Consider the following 13267-nt stretch of genomic DNA (forward strand, 5'->3'; position numbering starts at 1 on the left):
TACCGATCTAAATGTTGATAGCAAATAACGAAATATTTTGAAATTATTTTGGACAACATGTGGAATTTGAATCATCGGTATACAAAAATAAGTTAGATTATTTGTGGAGAAACATTTAAATTTTATCCACTGGTTGATAATGGGAGAGAATCTAAGATAGTCACTTGTTGTTAAAAAAATATCGAATTTGTTTTATTTATTTATTCGTTATGAAGTTACAATAAAATAAAAAAACTTACAAATTGGACAACTAAGTTCGACAACGGCTTCTTCCAAACTTCTAAAATGCACATTAACTAGATTTCAACTGTCAATTGCCTTATAAAAGAAATTTCAACTCACGAATAATGTGGATTTTGAGCATAAAGTGCCTATTAAGCTCTGAATTTATTTTATATGTGCTTGATCTTTAGAAAAATATTAGGATAATGTGTGAGCGAGACCAAGGGAGTGTTTCGTTTAGAATGGAAATAGGTGAGCATAAAAACGGTCAGCTATTAGAATAGCCATAAAGAGAAAATATGAATCGAAGAGTTAATAGAAAGGTGACGTAGATTATTATTAAATGTGCCAAAAACACCACCTTAGTATCAGGCTAAATACTTCATTGAGTCGACAAAAAAAAAAAGGTTTTGCAAAAATTGTTTTGATTGTCATTGTGAAAAATATAAATAAATAAAACTCACATGCCTGTAGAGGTATATAAAATAAATATCAAGCAAAAAGAAAAACGTTTAACCAAAAGGCACGTTATTTGATAATTTTCGGTCGAAAACAAATAATCGAAGACAATAAGGTAGTTATCTTGAATCGATGTCGTATTTTATTTTATTGTCTTTTCACAGATTGTTGGCCTCCAAACAGACAACGAAAAGTAACGACATTCAGCGCTAATAATAAAGATAAAGAGCACAAAAAATAATAATAATAAGATGTAAGGAAGGCTTCCGTCAACTATAAAAATTATTAATATAAAAAAAAAAAAACAATAACAATAATAAAGTCAGAGAAACCTCTCAACTCTGATCGTATATACTCAAAATGATTGACTATTGTTTGTATTTTAGTGTCTCTTCAATACGATCTCTCGGTGGATCTTATTTGCCTATGCTCTTCTTAGCTGGCATCTGTCCTCTCTCTACAAAAATGTGGAAAAACTTATTAAACAATGCAAATGAAATATTAATAATAAGACGACAAAAAATAAAGGCGCATACGTTTTGAAAGTAATAGAAATTTATTTATAATTTTAATATTTAAATCGCCACAAATAAAAAAAAAATAATAAATAAGACCAATTTTAAGTGCGGCTTAATCTTGAGTATCCTTTGACATATTTCGTATACAAGGTACCTGACATGAATTGTTACCAATTTAAATGAGTGCAGTTTTTGTATAAAAATATGTTCTCGTCAGAAAAAAGCTCAGATACTTCTTTACTCTTTCGCTACCAGTATAATTATAAACAATTTTTAGTGCAACACATAAACATTTTGTTCACTTTGTGGTGTCTCAAGGCTCAACAAGAGCCTTGCATTTTATCCAGAAATAAATTTCTTTTTAAATAAACTGTGACACAAATGCTTTTAGTGTAGTATATCAAATAATTCAACATTTTCTCATTTATTAACATTTGTTATTATATTAAGTTTATTTCCGCCGATTTTTATCTAAATATTGTGCCATAGTTTTTGTGCTTCTGTTTATTTATTTTTTTTTTTCAATGTATAGTCGTTGTTTTATTTGTTTTTGTTGTAGTTGTTCCCAGTTTAGTAGTATTTTTAAAATATGACGCATACGTTTAGTGGCTAACAAAGAGTAAACCATCAAACCAACAGCAGCAGCTAGCCTATGGCAACCACGCTTTTTTTGCAGTTGTTTGATACCCTCCTATTCTATTCATGTGTATGGGTATGAGTATTTGATTTTTCTTACACTCACCACTAGGTGAGAACAATATGTCTCAGAGATCAATAAGAATCTCATGAAAACAAAGTGAAAAATAATCACCAAATCGTGGGAGAAAATTGGGGACTAACAAACACATTAGTGGAAGGTAAATATGTGTTGAGATTGAAATTAGATTGTATGGAATTAGTGTTTTTAGCTGAAGAATTACATGGAATAATATTAAAAAGAAGTGTTGCCAACATTTTTTGTGTTTGATTTTCACACTATATGGTCGTACAATTTTTATTAGTGGCTGTTTGTTTATGGTATGGATTTTTAGCATTGTTTAACTCTTTGTGACATTATGTCTGGTTTTTCACCATTTTAGTTATCAACCTTCCTTCGCCACCGTGGTGCAATTGTTAGCATGCCAGCCTTGTGGTCGTGGGTTCGATTCCTGCTTCGACCTAAATTTGTTCAGCGGTGGATTAGCCCTCCTCAGTAATGGTGGTGACATTTCTGAGTGTTTCAAAAGCTTCTCTAAGTGGTTTCACTTCAATGTGGAACGCCGTTCGGACTCGGCTATAAAAAGGAGATACCTTATCATTGAGTTTAACATGGAATCGGGCAGCACTCAATGGTATCAAAATGGACTGAATAGTCTAAGTGAGTCTGATACATCGGGCTTCCACCTAACCTAACCTAACCCAATCTTCCTTTGCAATCTTGCATACTTTGTTGTTTTTCTCAACAAAATGGACATCAGATAATACGAAGCATGTATCAGATTATATGGATATATAATTTGTTATATATGTTAAGCAGCGTAATCCTTAAATGCATAAGAACACCGATTCTGATTTTTTTCAAAATGTGTGTGTTTTTTTGCAAAAATAGTGGTTTTATCTTAAAGATACAGTGTGCATTAACCCAAATAAACAATTTATTTTAAAAGTGAATATATTTTTACACATCACAGATTTTTTGCCAACATTACTTTTATCTCTGGTAAATATTATTTATCTTCAAATTTGTAGGATTTTGCATTTTTTGGGAATTTGATTTTCAATTTTGTTTTCTTATTACACAGAAGTACTATACATTTCCCGGAAAACATATTTTTTAAAACTGCGTTTTTGCGGTTTTGAGCACGAAGATGATATTTTTCCGACTTAATATAGTCAGCATTTTTGTTGGCGGAGGAATGAAAAAATAAATTTTTCGAGTTGTGGATTTTTCTAGCAAAATCCCGAAATTGCTTTTCTTTTCTCATCGAGTACTTTCGGCTGGGATAAGTCATTTTTTGTTTGGACTCAAAATGTTTAATATTATTACTCTAAATCCACAAATTCTCTGTATTGACAACACTGTTTATAATACAACGGTGAGTTTGCAAAACGGTTTATTATCTTCCTCTTTCTCTGAGTTCTCTCTTTCATTGCCGTTTGATGGAAGCACATGTTTGTTCAAATGTTTTGATTTGTATTTAACACTAACACATATCATTTTTGCATTTGTTTGTATGTGTGTCTATTTGAAATAAATCCATGGTTATTCTGTATCATTTATTGATCTTGAGGAGCCACAGCGAAGGTGTTAATACTTTCGATAAAAGCTGGTCAGCAGCAATAAGAAACGAACCAAATGATTTAATTCGATTTATTCAATAATGCGTGAGACTATTGTGAACTGTAGAAAATAAACAAGTCATGTACATACATATTTGCAAATAATAAACGTGAGTGACGTAGTTGTATTGTATATCGATTCAGTGCGGCTCGTTTGATGGATGAATAATTAATTTTTAGAAAAGTTCGTATCATATATGGAGAAATTATTCTTGGCTTAACAACATAGTGCTTGTTTAATAAGTAATCAGTTTCCTGAATAATATTTGGCTATACAGCTACTTTTTAGTATGTACAAAAAAAAAAAAAAAAACTAGGGAAATTGTTTAGTTTTTGCAACACACATCTAAGGAGTTTTTTAAAAAAGTTTTCAGATTTTTTGAATGCGATTTTTGCCCATAAAAATATTAAAACATTGACAAATCTCTACTTCTGGCAACAGCTACGTCAGCAACTTCGGAGCCACCGTGGTGCAATAGTTAGCATGCCCGCCTTGCATACACAAGGTCGTTGGTTCGATTCCTGCTTCGATCAAACACCAAAAAGTTTTTCAGCGGTGGATTATCCCACCTCAGTAATGCTGGTGACATTTCTGAGGGTTTCAAAGCTTCTCTAAGTGGTTTCATTACAATGTGGAACGCCGTTCGGACTCGGCTATAAAAAGGAGGTCCCTTGTCATTGAGCTTAACATGGAATCGGGCAGCACTCAGTGATAAGAGAGAAGTTCACCAATGTGGTATCACAATGGACTGAATAGTCTAATTGAGCCTGATACATCGGGCTGCCACCTAACCTAACCTAACTTCGCCAATGTTCTTAAAAAGATTAAGTAAATTGGATCGGATGTGTTCTTTACAAAATATTGCGAAATGAGATATCTGTCTACCTTATATGCAACTACCTCTTCTTTCGTTGTAGATTTCATATAAATCGGTTCAGGTGTTTTAAATAAAACAAGGCGAAGGACAGATCAGAGAGAGGGGGAGAGAGAGAGCTAAATATATGTATTAAATATTCAGTTCTCTTTATTTAAAACAATTTTTATTTTAATTTCCTTGCAATTAATTGTCACATGTATATGCATGGACTGACATTGTCGATTGATGATGAGTTGTTTTATTTGAAATAATAATGGTCTCACATGAATAGAAAATAAAAGCTTCATTGTTTCGAAAGTAGTTTTAATTGGTTGCAATTTACACTTGATTCTATTATCAATTCCAGTTGTTTGCTTGTTTTTTTTTTTCTTTTTTAATTTATTACGAATCTTTTCATTTGTATGGAAAATTTATTAGATTTCATTTAGACAAAATATAATTTTGTGAAACAAATCATCCATAAAAGTGTCGTTCATTGTTGACTTAAATGTTTTGGGGGGCAATTTTTTCAAAATTTACCATGGCCAATAGATGAGTAGATGTGCATTGATTTATTGCCTGAGAAGGTAACAAATATCTAAACAAATTGACTAATTAGTAAAACAAAACTGTGCATCTATCATTTAAAGCCACAAGTAATTGTGGGTGAAATGTATAGCTATTACATGGCAGTTTTATGGGTAATAATTGAATTACACGGTTTTTAGTTGTATTAGCTTGTGACTTCCTTAAGTAAGTCTAAATGAAGAGATCAAGCATACATATTTTGAACGAATATCGCACAATCATTCCATCGGATAAAGCGCTTTCAGTTCGTTCATCCGTATAATCTAATTAGTATAAATTAAAGTTAATAAAACTATTTGTATTAAAGGTGATATCGATTCGGCGAAAAAGTATAATCATAGGATTATACAACTTTTAGCCTACCTATTTTTTCGCCCAAATTATAGTATCATCCTAATAAAGTTCCTAATTCCTGAACCCAAAAGCTAATGCAGCGCAGTTGTTTATTTTCTGCAAACAAATTTGTAAAGGTTGCACTTTTAATTACAATCGAAATTGCCATAAAATAATAATGTATATGCTTCTCACCACAGTTAGTAGGATTCTACCAAAAATGGTAGATATTTTACTGCTTTGTAGATTGGAAGAATTCTTGAAGTTTTGGTAGATTTTGCAAAATATTCCTCCCCAAAAATTTTCTATAGAAATAAAATTTCGACAATATTTTCTATAGAAATAATTTTTTTATAAAATTTAGTTTAGAAATAAAATTTTGGCAATGTTTTGTAAAGAAATACAATTTTAGCAAAATTTTTTTATCGAAATAAAATTTTGGCAAAATTTTTTATATAAATAAAATTTTGGCAAAATTTTCTATAGAAATAAAATATTGGCAAAATTTTCTATAGAAATAAAATGTTGAAAAAATTTTCTATAGAAATAAAATTTTGTCAAAATTTTCTATAGAAATAAAATGTTGTCGAAAATGGTTGGGAAAACAGATGTTTCGGATCCTCATCAGTTCCCTTTATCTAATGTTGAAAGCTCACGACCCCAATATCGACTTCCGAAGATGTAGAAACCAACTCCAATTACCGCTTGTTCCAGGTCGATATAAATAGAAACCAGATTTCTGGTACATAACTAAGAGCAACTTAAAATTCATAATAATCCCTAAATCGAAGAATGTACAAAATTCCCAATCCCCAATATGGACTTCTGAAGCTGTAGAAACTGAATCGAATTGCGATTTATTCTTGTTCTTTACCGACTCATCCGGCGACCTTATCAGCTATATCGACCACACTTTTGCAGCTGATAGCCAACGTACGCCGGCTATGAGCAAATGCGAAATTCACGTTAATCATCAAATCGATGAAAGTAGCCGGCACCCGAAACCCAATATAGACTTCCAAAGCTGTAGAAACCAAATCGAATCGTCCATTGTTCCAGGTCGTTGTCAGCGATTGTGACCACACTTTTGTAGCATAAGTTTAGACACACATTAGCTATGAGCACCTGTTAAGTTTACGATAATCTCTAATGTAGCCAGCATCCAAACCCTAATTGCAAATTATTCCAGTGCCGATGCACCCTCCAATCCTGTAAGATATAGCCACCACAAGCTTTAGAAATCTAATCGAATTTGCGATTGATCCAGAGAGCTTATCAACTCATCCGCCAACCCTCTCCCTCATAGGATAGATACAATGAACCAAAACTCTTGCAAACTGATTGCTGACTTAATGTTGTCACCCACCAATCAACAATTGTTTTATATGACCATATTTCTGTGACCATTATTACTTTTTATTTATTGAACAACATTTTATTGTGTGTTTTATTAGTGAATGTACTGTTGCTTGTGTTGTTGAACTACATGTGATTGGCGTTGAGAAAAATGAAGTTCATAATTTGTATGCCCACCATCACAATCGTCATCGAGACATGTGGAGCTATTTATGGTCATAAATATGTCAAAGTTACAGGCAAATAAATTTACATGATATCCAAACCGTTGGTGGAAAAAATGGTTAATTTAGATTGAAAAAAATGGTTAATTTAGATTAAGTGACCTTGTAGTGTTAATGAATAATCCACTCAAGATCTATTGGAAAATGATTTAGAAAGACTTTGATCGGACTATATACAAGACAAGATTGAAATCTGAAATAGTATCGTCAATTTTTGTACATTTTATTCCAGATCCTATGCAAAACGGATCTATTTCCGTTCTTGTAGAACTATTCACATCTGAGAGCAGATCAAACAAGATGGCCTAGGAGTTAATTCTATAAGGATGGATGTAGTTCCATATTGCAAGGGAGTTTTGATGCCAGCTGAAATACTTTTCCATGAATGGAATATCTTGGAGTTATATTGGGAAGTCTGCTGGAATTTAAATTCAACATTGAAGGAAAAGGGGGAAGTAATTGTACACTGTGAAATTTGTTTTGTTCCCTGGAAGGCCAGAGAGTTCAATCGATTGATGTCCCTATGAACATGGTTGTGTATGAAATTTTATACAGTGGCAGTGCGGTTATTATTTCTAGCAAGATTGGCGGATACATAGGTAAAGGTCCTGGAATAATTGGCTCGATTTGTTACATTTTCGGATTTCTGTCCTGGAGATCGGGTGATGACTTTATTGGCAAGGTTGGTAGTAGTACGCCAGCATGTGAGAAAAGTTCGAAAATTGTACTAAAAAGAACAATAGGAGATATATGTTCTGTGCTATATCTATGAGTTTTATGTGGGGAAAATTTTCCCACACTTTGTTCTCAAACTTGTGAGAAATGTGTGCGGTCAAACTTATGAAGAATGTGTACCTTAACTTGTTAGGAAACTTCGAAACAAAAGTACAATGGAAGATATTTTCGCACTTTTTGGGGTTTTAATGTTGTGGGGGAGTGTACACCCAATTTGTGAGGAAAATCTTCACACACTTTGTGACCAAACTTGTGAGGAATATGTATGGCCAAATTTCGAAACAAAAGTAAAATGGAAGGTAATATTTTCATATTTTTAGGAGCTTTACGGTTCTGGGAGAGTGTACACTCAACATGTAAAAAAAAAAACTTGGGAGGAAAGTGTACCTTTAAACTTGTAATTAAGTTTTACCCCGAATTGGTAAAGAATGTGTATCTTTCGAAGAGATTTAATTCTACCCCAGATTGTATGGAAAGTTCGAATCTTGATTCTAAAAGAGCAATGGGAAATTTTCTATGCTACTCCAATGCAATGGTTAGCATGACCGCCTTGGACTGAATAGTCTAAGTGAACCTGAAATATCGGGCTGCCCTTATACCTAACCTAACCTTTCATGCTACTGCTTTGAGGTTATCCTTTCCCACTTTTTGGGAATTTACTGCTGTGAAGGAGTGTAATCTCATCATGTGAGATAAATTTATCCTCAACTTGTGAAAAAAGTGTACCCCCAAGATTTTGAAAGCAGAACTGTGGTTCTTATCGCCGGCAGGGTTGAGACAAAAGTTTGAATATTTTAAAGAAACACAATGTAACGAAAGAACATAGTATGTTATGCTATAACTTTCCATTATCATTCGTGAGCCTTTTGTCTATTCAGTATTTGTGAAAAAAAAACTAAAAAATTCGCATATACTTTCCCTTGTTTCGATTAACAAAAAAAACAATTTTCAATGAACCGCAACTCATTTGGGCACCCATTTATGATTGTTTACATTCGATGATGAATGACTAATGGGAAGCTAAATAGCTTTTGTTCAAATTTTAAAAATAATACCAAATTTTGAAAAGAAATGTTTTTTTTCATGGATTTTAGATAAACAGCAAATTTTTACGCCTACACATCAATTTGTTTGCCCTTTTTGTGTTTTACACTAACACTCTCTCTCCCACTCTCTATTTCTCTCACTCTCATCAAAGTAAAAAATGCGAAAATGAGTTGTCACTAGTTTAACGCCATGCCATTGCTATTCCGTGTTTAACCTCTAAAATGCTTCACCCACTAACCTTGCCCAGTTGGGGGAGAGGACCTTGGCCATTCCATATGCGTAATGTTTTAGAATTTTTATCTTGGGGCTAGTTCATCACGTTCACATGTCTCTATTGTAGAAATTGAAATTCGTCTATGGCAAGAGATGCATGACGGATCGATATAGAGCTTTCCCAGCTATATGGAGTAATATGCAAATTATCTTTTACAAGATTAACAAACGACATTCACTTATTGATTTCAATTGTGAGCAGAGAATAAAATTTCGCTGTCATTTAATTTGACAGATTGACTTGATGCCCATCAAATTTGGTTTGATAGATCTATTGGTGTATGTAATATTCATTGTTTGAAAAACAAAAGTATTGAACATACACAATATTGTTTTGTTATGTTAATTTTTATTATTATTCACTTTTCCACAGAATGGATTTTTAGTATATTCGAGTATCCCTTACAATTGATGCGATTGAATCAGTTGAACAATGCTTTTGTACAATGCAAGGCAAGAACAGTATTTCGAGTATAAGGATATTTGCAGGTATTTTTTATACCCTCCACCATAGGATAACACATAGTAACACATCGAAACAATTCTCTAAGACCCCATAAAGTATATATATTCTGGGTCGTGGTGAAATTCTGAGTCGAACTGAGCATGTCCGTCCATCCGTCTGTTGAAATCACGCTACCTTCCGAAAGAAACAAGCTATCGACTTGAAACTTGGCAAAAGTAGTTGTTATTGATGTAGGTCAGATGGTATTGCAAATGGGCCATATCGGTCCACTTTTACGTATAGCCCCTATATAAACGAACCCCCAAATTTGGCTTGCGAATCCTCTAAGAGAAGCAAATTTCATCCGATCCGGCTGAAATTTGGTACATGGTGTTAGTATATGGTCTCTAACAACCATGCAAAAATTGGTTCACATCGGTCCATAATTATATATAGCCCCCATATAAACCGATCCCCATATTTGGCTTGCGGAGCCACTAAGAGAAGCAAGTTTCATGCGATCCGGCTGAAATTTGGTACATGGTGTAAGTATATGGTCTCTAACAACCATGCAAAAATTGGTCCATATCGATCCATAATTATATATAGCCCCCATATAAACCGATCCCCCGATTTGGCTTGCGGAACCTCTAAGAAAAGCAAGTTTCATCCGATCCGGCTGAAATTTGGTACATGGTGTAAGTATATGGTATCTAATGACCATGCAAAAATTGGTCAACATCGGTCCATAATTATATATAGCCCCCATATAAACCGATCACCAGATTGGATCTCCGGAGCCTCTTGGAAGACCAAAATTCATCTGATTCAGTTCAAATTTGGTACGTGGTGTTAATATATGGCCTCAAACACCCATGCAAAAATTGGTCGAAATCGGCCCATATAAACCGATCCCGAGATTTGGTTTTGGAGCCTCTTGGAAGAGCAAATTTCATACGAGTCAGTTGAAATTTGGTACATTGTGCTAGTATAACAACCATGCCTAACTAGGTCCATATCGGTCTGTAGTTATATATAGCCCTCAGATAAATCGATCCCCAATCACACACAAATTGGTCCATATCAAGTTCATAATTGTATATAGCAACCACATAAGCGACTCCCATATTTCAATTCTGGCTCTCTGCGCATCGTGCAAAAGGTCCATATAGATTTGTATTTATTTGTACACTTACCTATACATAGGTTAGGTTAGGTTATGTGGCAGCCCGATGTATCAGGCTCACTTAGACTATTCAGTGGTGAACTTCTCTCTTATCACTGAGTGCTGCCCGATTCCATGTTAAGCTCAATGACAAGGGACCTCCTTTTTATAGCCGAGTCCGAACGGCGTTCCACATTCCAGTGAAACCACTTAGAGAAGCTTTGAAACCCTCAGAAATGTCAACAGGATTACTGAGGTGGGATAATCCACCGCTGAAAAACTTTTTGGTGTTCGGTCGTAGCAGGAATCGAACCCACGACCTTGTGTATGCAAGGCGGGCATGCTAACCATTGCACCACGGTGGCTCCCTACCTATACATAACTTTTTTGCCTAATATATACCACGTATGGACTAACTCACAATTTAGAAAACGATGTTAAGAAGTTTTAAGATACCATAACCCAAGTAATTCGATTTCGTAGAAGTTTCTACGGAATCCATGGTGGAGGGTACATAAGATTCGGCCTGGCCGAACTTACAGCCGTATATACTTATTTCTAAGCTGAAATGCTACGATTTTTAAGATAGTTTTGAAGAAAATCAGAACTCCAATAACTCTATAAACCGTACAAATCTTGTCCCTTCTGGGTAGTATATTCCTGAACATGATTTTCAAATAAACTTATTCAAGTATTAGTATTATGGTGACTCATCCCTCCAAACATTCTGAGAGTCTTAGGATGATTGATCATTGGAATGACTATTTTAAGACTCCGACTGATGTTAAATTATGGATTAATTATAATCATGAGTATTTTTTTACTCTTTAGTTATTCAAAAATGTGACGTTTTCACTTTTATAACTCATTTTGTAGAATATTTTTTTTAATCACTCAAGATTGAGTGATGAAACTCATTAAAGAATACATTCTTAATCATTTTTGTTTCAATATGCTGATTTGCATATGCGCGACGCCTAAAAGAATTATTAAAAAATCATACTTATTATTGATTTTATTTCCGAGTTAGTTTACAAAAAGCGATCGTCAAACGAGCACATATAGAAGTCATTAACGACATACATGTAATTGATAAATCATCGTTTGTTGTTTGCTTTGGTTTGACAATTTGTATTTCTGAGAAATAGAATACATACATTTTCAGTTTAAAAAAATATGCTAACACAATAAGACCATATAATATATAATGCATTTTACGGACATGAAACAAAACAATAATTACCATATTTTTCTTTAAGTTTTTTTTTCTTATTTTATATGAAATAATACAAAATATTAGATAATATAAAAATTAAAAAAGAAAACATTGCATGTAAAGATTCATAAACGATGCGGAATGCAAAATCAATCACAAAAATGATTATTTAATGAGTCATAGATACGAATCATTTTGAGGGCACACTTTCTTTATACAGAATACTCATATTTGACTCCTAAATGTATATATGGAAGGAGTGCCAAATCAATCACAAAAACGATTATTTAAAGACTCACTGAGGCGAATCGTTTTGAGGGCACACTTTCTTTATGCAGAATACTCATATTTGACTCCAAAATGATATCATATATGATTGATTTAATCAGTTGGAAGAATCATTTGTGAGTCAAATGTGATTGCAAATGTTTGAAGGGATTATGGGTGTTCAGCTTTTCCGAAGTAAGTATCAAAAATATATAGCCTTTTACGATCAAATTGTAATTTCCATTCAAATCACCTTTTCCTCACAAACTTCGTTGACCCAGACTGTGACATGCGACTATGGTATACATTAAAAAGTTGTTCTGGAATTTATGACAATGATCTTGAAAATCAAATTTTGTTTTGAATTTTTGCATAATATGAATGAATAAAAATGAAGTCTATGTGTATACATATACAATATATGATTGTCTATGATTCTTTATTCACATTGCTATGTAATAAACGCAATTTTTATATAAAATATGCAAATTTTGTTTATTTTGCTGGGGACTGAAGCTGAATCGGTGGTGGGGGTTGTGTGGTGGTCGTGTATATTCCGACATTGTGGCTTTTATTTTCGATTTCAATCTGAATGTAATGTAACGAAATTGGGTGTGTTCTTCTCATTTCCATAACAATAATGAAAGCGCTAAAATCAAATAAAGATAAATTTAACATTGTATAATTTTTGTTGACATAGAACAAAAAACATTTTTATTTTAAATACTATTACCAAAGCTTTGACCATAATGGAGAAATTTGACGTTTTTTGTTTGTTATCGACTAAGGCCATGGTCTAATTGCTTGCAGTTCTTCCATAGATTTTCGGTTTGTATTCTGTGTATGCTTAATTGTTTGAAATTCTTTTTGAATATCAATCATATTGAAGATGTGTTTTTAGCATTAATTTAGTATAGTCATCATTTCTGATGATGCAGATTTGTAAAATTTTTTATTTTGCATTTTTTCTTTGTGGTTTACTGGAGAATCTTTTTATAAGAGTTTGGATTTTTATTTATAGTGATTGTTTGCATATAAATGTGCAGGGATGTTTCAATAAAATACAATTTTTTATTGTATTTTAGTATTTTCGTACTTACATTTCAGCTTCAATTATTATTTTTCATTGTGAATGGAATGTTAATTAAATATTCGATTTTGCTTAATATTGAAAATATTTGAAATGTAAGAGAGTTCGTCGTTGAGAGCAAGCTAAGCCTGGTGAAAAATTTCGTTACGATAC

General features: G+C 33.1%; 1 protein-coding gene across 3 annotated transcripts in view; it reads left to right on the forward strand.

Annotated features, from left to right (window-relative positions):
* LOC142226655 (dnaJ protein homolog 1) overlaps positions 1-13267 on the forward strand; it is a 109139-nt gene that overhangs the window by 12759 nt on the left and 83113 nt on the right. The gene's annotated exons all lie outside the window — the stretch shown is intronic.

This window comes from Haematobia irritans, chromosome 2 (genome assembly GCF_050003625.1).
Source record: "Haematobia irritans isolate KBUSLIRL chromosome 2, ASM5000362v1, whole genome shotgun sequence".
NCBI classification, from domain to species: Eukaryota; Metazoa; Arthropoda; class Insecta; order Diptera; family Muscidae; genus Haematobia; species Haematobia irritans.